At 47.1% G+C, this 9332-nt stretch overlaps 1 pseudogene; it reads left to right on the top strand.

The window, feature by feature from the left end:
• Positions 1 to 5279: 5279 nt before the first annotated feature.
• LOC102851777 lies at positions 5280 to 7671 on the top strand (annotated as a pseudogene).
• Positions 7672 to 9332: the final 1661 nt, after the last annotated feature.

Raw genomic sequence — 9332 nt, 5'->3', positions numbered from 1 at the left:
TTCGCATTAGAACGATCAAGTGTTCTGGGATTCCCATTCTTCTCAGAGTCAGCCATAGTTTGTTATGATCTACACAGTCAAATGCCTTTGCATAGTCATTAAGATAAATTTTTAAAATCTCAAAAAGAAAAGAGTAAAGAAGTCAATTTAAGACTAAACCATGCGTAACCTAAGCCATATTTTCAATTGGGTTCTATATATCTGATATTTGGAAAATGAATAAGGAAGAACTAAGGAGAATTTGTACCTCTGAATTGTGGTGTCAAAGAAGAGGACTGAATACTCCATGGACTAGCAAAAGAACAAACAAGTCTGTCTTGAAAGAAGTGTAACTGGAATTCTCTCAGAGGGAAAGATGGTGAAACTTTATCTCACATACTCTGGGCATGTTGTCAGGAAGGGACTAATACTTGGAAAAAGACATCACACTAGGAAAGGTTGTAAAAAACATACTGGAAAAGGCGGAGAGTCAGTGAAAGAAAGGAAGACCCTCAACAAGATGAACTGATAGATTGTAACAAGGGAACTGAGCATGGCAGACATCATGAGGATGGCATGGGACAGGACCAGGTTAAGATACATTGTTCAGAGTTCTATGAGTAGTAGTAGACTTGAGAGAACAACATTTTTTTTCTAATATTGATTTAACATAGTTATGCTCTGATCTGGAACAGCACATCAGCAGAGAACTGCCAGAAATCCAGGCTGGGTTTAGAAGGGGTTTTGGTACTAGGGATCTTGTAGCTAACGTTAGATGGATCTTAGCTGAAAGCAGGGAATGTATATCTGTGTTTCATTGACTATGCAAAGGCTTTTGACTGTGTAGATAATAACAAACTGTGGCTGTGAAGAATGGGAATCCCAGAACACTTGATCGTGCTAAATGTGAAACCTATACTAGGACCAAGAGGCAGTCGTCAGAATAGAGCAAGGAAACACTGTACGGTTCAAAATTGGGAAGGCCGTACGTCAGGGATGTGTCCTGTCTCCATACCTTTTCAACCTGTATGCAGAACAGATTATCCAGGAGGCTGGGCTCTTTGAGGAGAAATGTGGGGTCAAGATTGGTGGAAAATCTATCAACAATCTGCGTTATATAGATGACACAACCCTGCTTGCTGAAACTGAGGAGGACCTGAGGTGCTTGCTGCAGAGGGTCAAGGACTACAGCCACCAATATGGATTGAGGCTCAATGTCAAGAAGACAAAGATTCTCAACACTGGACCAGTTGGCAGCATAAAGATGGATGGTGAAGACATTGAGATTGTTCACAGCTTTAGTCTGCTTGGCTCCACAGTCAACACTCTTGGCACCAGTAGCCAGGAAATCAAAAAACGTATTGCGATGGGAAAGTCTGCTGTTAGGGACCGCTCCAAAGTATTGAAGAGCAATGGTGTCTCTAAGGTGTGTCTGATACAGGCCATGGTCTTTGCTATCACTTGTTATGCATCAGAGTTGGACAATGACTAAGTAGGATAGAAGGAGAATTGGTGCCTTTGAGCTATGGTGCTGGAGAAGAGTATTGAGGGTACCATGGACTGCTAGGAAAACAAACAGATTCATCCTGGAAAGGGTTAAACCGGGTGGCTCCTTGGAGGCAAAGATTCTGAGGCTTCGTCTGACATACTTTGGATATGTTGCAAGGAGGTCCTTGGAGAGGGATTATCATGCTTGGGAGGGTAGAGGGTCAGTGCAAGAGGGGGAAGGCCCTCTATGAGGTGGATTGATTCAGTGACTGGGGTAATCAGGATGGGAGTGTCAGAGACAGTGCGATTGGCATAGGACAGAGCAGAGTTTAGGGCTGTTGCACATAGAGTCGCTGTGAGTCGCAAGCGACTTGACAGCACATAACAACAACAACAACAACAGCATGCACTGATCTTTGTTATTTCCTTCCTTCTAAGACTTTGCTATTTCCTTTCTTCTAAAAACTAAATTTTCCAAAACAACTATGAGATATCATCTCACCCCAGTAAGACTAACAAAATTTAACAGAACAGCAAGCAACAAATGTTGGCGAGGTGTGGAGAGACTGGAACCCTTAGTCACTGTTGGTGGGAGTGTAAAATGGTGCAACCATTGTGGAAATTGGTCTGGTGCTTTCTCAAAAAGTTGCAAATAGAGGGAGCTCTGGTGGCCTAGTGGCAAGAAACTGCACTACAATCCCAGAGGTATGGGGTTCAAATCTACCAGATGCTCTGCTGGAAAAGGAGGGGCAATCTCCTCCTGTACCAGTCAGATCTGATTTGACGGTACATGTGCAAAAAATAATAAAGTAAAAATTAAAAAAAAAAAGTTGCAAATAGAGATATCATTTGACCCTGCAACTCCACTGCTGGGAATACACCCTAAAGAGACCATAACTGACATCCAAGCAGGTATACGCACACCCATGTTCATTGCGGCTTTGTTCACAATGGCTAGGAGTTGGAAACAACCTATGTGCCCATCAACAAAAGAATGGATAGAGAAGCTGTGGTATATTCACACAATGGAATACCACACTGCATTGTAAAACAAGGAACTCATGCAATATTATTCAAAATGGGTGACCCTGGAGGACATTATGCTGAGTAAAATATCTCAGTCGCAAAAGGACAAATACTGCATGGTGCCACTGTTATAGAAAGTGACTGACATCAGGGTTGTGGGAAGACTGAGAAAAACGGGATCGATTATGTATACTGAATTGAAACAGATGAGGGAGAGAATCATTAAAAATGATGTATGATAGCATATTATGATTATCATAGGAATCCAGAATTAAGGTTGCATAGTGGAGTACATTTGAAGCAGGGGGATTATATACCAAGGAAGAAGTTTATCTTTTGCTTTTCAAGGAGAGGAGAGAACTCGGGGGAGGAGGGTAAATAAAAAAGTACAACAATGAATGAATGGAAATTCAAAATCTCTGTAAATGCTTATTAAAATTAATAAAATAAATTTAAAAAAAAAACACTAAATTTTCATTTACTCCATGGAGTTGTCAAGATGGTATGTTAATTTTTTAGATATTTCTTTAATTAATGAAAGCATTTCCTTCTGGATACTGCTTTAGCTTTATCACGTAAGTTTTGGTGTGCTGTGCTTTTATTTCCATTTGATTGAAGAAATTTATGATTATCATAGGTGTGCAGTAGGTTTTGAAATCAAGAAGTGTAAGGCTTCCTACTTTGGTTTTTCCCTTAAGTATCACTTTCCTTTCCAATATTTCTGGAGTCTAGACGGTGACTGCATTGTATTTGTAGATTGCTTTTCTTGTCATTATTAGATGCCATAGAGTAGACAATAATTCATAGTAAACATTTAAACAGATCTGAACTTTGCCCTATCCTGCACCATCCTCACTGTTTCTGATATGCTCACTTTATCAGTGGAGGGTCTTCCTCTCTTTCTGACTTCCCACCTTTCCAGCATGTTTTTTCCCATGGACTGGTCCCTCCTGAAAACATGCCCAAAGTGTGTGACACAGTTCTACCATCCTTGTCTCTAAGAAGCACCCTATCCCGATTACAATTCCTCCAAGACAGACATGTTTGTTCTTTTGTCAGTCCATGGGGTATTCTCCAACACCACACACTTTTGATAGTACTGCCATTTTTCATAATCATAACTCTTCCAATCCATAAATATGGTGTATTTTTCAATTTATATAGGTCTGTCTTGGTTTCTCGTAACAGTGCTTTGTAGTTTTCTTTGTATATGTCTTTTGTATTTTTGGTTAGATTTCTTCTTAACTATATGATCTTGTGATTCGGCTCAACATCTCACGGCTGTTGTATCTAAACTAACTCATCTGACTTTCTAGTGCATTTTCAGAAGGCTGTAAATAGGAGGACGTTGCCCATCTTTCTCCTTTAGAATAGCTGGAGGCATTTCTTTTTGTTAGCAATACAAATCCCTAAGACTGCACTACCATATTATAAATGGTATTGTTCTCCTCATTTCCTTCTCAGAGTTATTACTAAAGAAGAAATCAATTTCCATTGTTGATCTTGTACCATGTCACTGATTTAAAGATACCTCCACCCTGTGAGATATTGTGATGGTGTTGTCTGTTTTCTTTTGTTTTGATTTATCTGATTGAGCTGAGTAGGTGTGCTTACTACTTGTTAGCTTGGTAATTTATCTCCTGTCTTCCACTGGTTGTGATAGAGGATGAAAGTGTGTGTGCAATTCACTATATTGTTGAATAGTTGAGGAGATACTGGGCTGATGCTTGTAGTCTTTCATCAAGCAAGCGGTCTTTGGTCTTGCCCTACGGATGAAACGACAGGAGTTGTACGTGTGGCTAGTTACAACTGCTGTCTTTCCCATTATCAGCCAGCCATCTGTGTGGATATCCCAAAATCCTGGATTGTCAAACCAAGTATGGTGTTGTGTACCACTGAGGAGGAACTGACTCATAGTTGACCCTCCAGCAGGTTTTCAGAGGCAGTTTAATCTTTTTCCCCCATGAGCCACTAGTGGATTTGAACCATGTGCCTTTGGGATTACAGTGCAGCTCTTTACCATTAGGCCATCGGTGATCCATAAACCAAGTATACAGCTGTTCAAAATGGCTGTTTTGGTTCCATGTTCCATATGTCTCTCTACTGATATTTTCATTCCATTTTTCCTCCCCCTTCAGTCAGTGTTTGAAGTACTTCTTTGTCTTTTCAAATTCAAGGTGCTAGAATTTTCATCTATATTTGTTATCTCTGTTTTCTGGTGTCTTCAGTGAAGAAGGTCTGAACCATCATCTCTCTAGTTCTCCTCTTACCTGGAAGTCCCTATTAAATCTTCTGGATCTTGAGCTCAGCGTGTTGGGGGGTGGGGAGGAGGTGCGGCATAGGAGAGCGGAGGCCCCTGGCTGTGGTGGCAGACATCCGGGCTGCCAGCCCTACTGACATCACCTCGGACAATGTGAGCCAGTGCCGCCGCTGCCACTGCTGCTTCACCGGCAGGGCGCGCGGTCCCACCGGTCCAGCCACTGCTTTGCTATTTTGGGAGAAGATGACTATACCAGCCTACTTCGAACTTTTAAAGAGAGTCTGACTGACTTTGGCATCTTCACTGAGGGAGGCGACTCACACAGGACGCTTGGAGAATTTTTTTTCCCCTTTCCATTTTTATTTTTTGAAAAGCAGGGGTTTAGCAGCTTGGTTTTAGGGGGAGCCTGAGAAAGGCCCCTTGGGGTTTCTTCTCGGGAAAAGGGGACAGTGGTCCCTACTTGGCCACCCACCTCTTGGCGGAGGAACAATGGCAGTAGGGGGATGCGAATCCAGCTCCCCCAACCATGATCAAGATGGAGCCACGGGAGTCCAGGGGGTCCCTCTGGAGCACCTCCCTGCACCACAGTGCCTATGAGGTGCGCATCCAGGTACTGAAGCCACCCAATGCACTTGGACCTGAGGAGGCACCCAAGATGGCCCATCACAGGAAATATGGCTCCAACATCCACCACATCAATAGTATGTTCCTGCAGACGGGCACGACCGCAGGACTGCCGGGAAGGCAGACAGTAGTGCGGGTCTGGCCGAGGCCCCGAGGGTGCCAGAGCGCGGAATGTGTTTGTTGCTGCCACGGGCCAGCAGCCTGAACAAGAATGTGGACCACAGCGCTCGGCTCAAGCTGGGTACCAGAGAGTCGGAGCATGTGTGCCCTTCGACTCCAAGCTCGCGTCCTCGGTGCCGCCGCCATCCCAGCTGCAGGAGATGTGGAGGCTATTTGAATGGAGAGTGCCTATGGTTGCCAGTGGCAACAAGGAGGCCGCTAAGGCAAGAGCACACAGTCCTGCAGGACTGGAAGCTGGACATCGTGGTCCGCTTCAATGCAGCACCAAGATGCTGGACAAACTGGAAGCCAACAACGTGTTTGCTGACTGTCAGCCAGCTCAGGGCCATCTTTGAGAAGGCTGACTTGAGGAATGGCCTTCACCACGGGGCCCCCAGAGCTGTGGACCCTGGAATTCCGCAGGTCAACTCGAAGCTGGTCAATAAGCGGTCCAGCTGCCACCGCAGCCACTTGCAGCGTCAGGGGACGCCCCAGCCGAGGAATAGCATGGCCCTGTAGGGCAGCAGCCTTCGCAACACCAAGTTGCCCCCGTGCAGCTGTCCCCCGTGCCCTGGGAGATGCACAAGATTAAACCCGTGGAGATGGAAGAGAACGGGGAGTCGGAGGCTGAGGCCGCGTTCGGGAAGTGATCCAATCCAGACTGAGGCCCTGGAGAATGGGTGCACAATGGTAACCACTGCTAGCCCTGCACCTAAGAAGCAGAAGACCCAGGCGGCCCTGGAGGAGGAAGAAGTGGTGGTGGTGGTGGCGTCAGTGATGGCTGTGTCTGTGACTGACAAAAGGGTAAGCAATGGCCAGGCGCTGGATTTGGCCCTCAAGAAGGCGGATGAGTCCAAGGAGGACTTCTCAGAAGCGCACTTGGTGGATGTGAGCACTTACAGTGGGGCTGGGGGAGGACTCTGGGGGCTGCCTCGTGGAGTAGGAGGACAACAAGGAGGAGGAAGGGGAGCCCCCCTTATGAGAGCAAGTCGGGTGCATGGAGATCCCAGGGCTCTCTGAATAAGAGGACTCAGCCCGAGCCTGAAGATCTATTTCAGCACTATGTCCATCCCATCCAACTATTTAGCACCTACTCCAACGAGGACTACGATCGTCACAAGGAGGATGTGGATCCCATGGCAGCCTCTGCTGAGTATGAGCTGGAGAAGCGGGTGGAGAGGTTGGAGCTCCCTATGGAGCTGGAGAAAGACTCCGAGGACCTGGGAATCAGCATCACAGGCATGGGGGCGGCGGCAGACATGAGTCTGGAGAAGCTGGAAATCTTTGTGAAGACTGGGACCAAGGGTAGTGCAGCCTACCAGAAACACAGGATCCAGGTGAAGGAACTCCTGGTAAAGGTGGATGGAACAAGTCTGGCGGGAGTGACTCAGAGCTTTGCAGCCTCCATGCTCAGAAACACCAAGGGCTGAGTTCAGTTTATGATTGGCTTGGAGCAACCTGGAGAGCAGAGTGAAGTGGCCCAGCTCATTCAGCAGACTCTGGAACAGGAGCGATGGCAGAGGGAAATGATGGAGAAGAGAGATTACCAGTATAGGGAGGATGATGAGGAGACAGGAGAGTATGCCACTGATGAGGATGAGGAGCTGCGTCCCATGTTCCCAGGTGGCAAGATGGCCATTGATGTGTTTGAACTAGCAGAAAACAAGGGTGCTCTGTCCCCTTTGGACATGGAGCCTGAGAAGCTGGTACACAAGTTCAAGGAGCTCCAGATAAAATATGCTGTGACTGAGGCAGAGATCCAGCACCTGAAAAGAAAGGTGCAGAGTCTCAAGCAGGAGAAGGGGAGTTAGCAGCTGGAGAAGACCCAGCTGGAGCAGAGTGTGGAAGAGAACACGGAGCGCATGGAAAAGAGGAGAACAAGGAGCTCATGGGGGGTGGGGAGGCCCAGAGTGTGTGTCCAGTATCAGGCCTTGGAGCACAAGTACAGCAAGGCCAAGTGCTTCATCAAGGACTATCAGGAGAAGGAGATTGAGTTCCTGAAAAAGAAGTCTGCACAGCATCGGGTTCTGGAGGAGTTAGAGTTGGCTATGAAGGAGGAGATGGACAAGCTCCTGGACAAGAACTCAGAACTGGAAGGAAACCTGCAAACACTGAGGAATCCCAATTCTACTTAACAGGAATCATCCTCTGACTGGACAATAATGAATCCTTTCCCCTTGTCCTCTCTCACCTGTCTTCAATATTCTGCCCCACCCCTACCAGCATGGGAACAACAGGTGCTCCAACTCCTGACCCCTCCACCATACCTCCTTCAGCTTTAGGGACCAGAGGGCCCACGCCACAGGTCCCCCTTAAGGTAGTTTGGGCAGACAGACGTGACTGGAAGGGCAGACTCCCCTGCTGAGGCACAGAGGATGTGGGATGCTGAGGGCTGGCCTGGGTGGTGGATGGACACAAGGAGGACCTACACAACAAAAGTGACAGATTTTACAATCTCCAGCCTTTTGTCTCTGGACTGGAATGGGGCTGGGGGCTCTCCCAGTATCTCAACAATTGGAGACTGCTTCCTGCCCACTGAGCTCCTAGGCCTCTTGACTTGAGACTCTATCTTCTTGACCATCCCCCACCCCATCGCTGTGCTGTCTCCAGTGCATTCTGACGCTTCTACTTGGGGGGGCTGGCCTTAACACTCCCTCTTGTCTCTGTTACCCCTCCTAGGAGGGCATAGTCCATCTCAGAGCCAGGAGACTGAGCCTTGGCACTGCACTGATTTCTCACTTATCCTTCAGGGACAGGAGAATGAGAGTAGGAAAAAGGGAGAGTCCAGGACACCTAGTTCACAGCTGCCCCTTTCCTGGGTTTCTCCTTATGCCTCTCCTCCCCAGGTGCCAAATAGCCATAACCTCATTCTGGAATTGTTCTGTGGCCTCTCAGGTCCAGGTTCCCTGACCAACCCTGGAAATGCCAGGGAGGAGAGGTGTCACCTTGGGGGCCTGACTGCAGAGACACTGGTCTTAACAAGGGGACCTTTTCCCGCCTTGCCACTAGAAGCCTTGTACTAACATGGCAGAGATTCAGCCTCACCTCCATTCCCACTTAACCTGTTTTCCAATGTTTGACTGGAGGGCAAAATTTTACTACTCATATTTTTGGAAAAAAGGGTTGCCCTGTTGACAGCCTGCTTTCTAATTGAATTCCACTCTTTTCACCCACTTAAACCCCAAACTGGGGCTTGGACCAAGGGAAGTGAGACCCTTCCTTCAGGTCCCCTGTTGTTGTTGTTGTTGTTGTTGTTGTTATGTGCCATCGAGTCGTTTGCAACTCATAGCGACCCTATGTACAACAGCCCTAAACAGTGTTCTATCCTGTGCCAATCTCATTGCCTCTGACAAACCCATCCCAAGTACCCCAGTCACTGAGTCAATCCTCCTCATAGAGGGTCTTCCCCTCCTGAGCTGACCCTCCACTCTACCCAGCATGATGTCCCTCTCTAAAGACCTGTCTCTCCTTACAGCATGTCCAACGTATGTCAGACAAAGCCCCAGAATCCGTGCCTCCAAGGAGCAGCCTGGTTTAACCCTCTCTACGATGAATCTGTTTGTTTTCTTGGCAGTCCACGGAACATTCAATACTATTCTCCAGCACCACAGCTCAAAGGCGTCAATTCTCCTTCTATCCTCCCTAGTCATTGTCCAACTCTCTGATGCATAACAAGTGATTGCAAAAACCGTGGCCTGTATCAGGCGGACCTTACTCTCCAGAGAGAGACTGTTGCTCTTGAGTATTTTGGAGAGGTCCCTAACCACAGACTTTTCCATCGCAATACGTTTTTTTA

Source organism: Elephantulus edwardii, unplaced genomic scaffold, assembly GCF_000299155.1.
Source record: "Elephantulus edwardii isolate Elephantulus edwardi_28Jun2011 unplaced genomic scaffold, EleEdw1.0 scaffold00234, whole genome shotgun sequence".
Classification (NCBI taxonomy): domain Eukaryota; kingdom Metazoa; phylum Chordata; class Mammalia; order Macroscelidea; family Macroscelididae; genus Elephantulus; species Elephantulus edwardii.
Note: the sequence above shows the minus strand (reverse complement) of the source record. Positions and strands in the feature narration are given on the sequence as shown.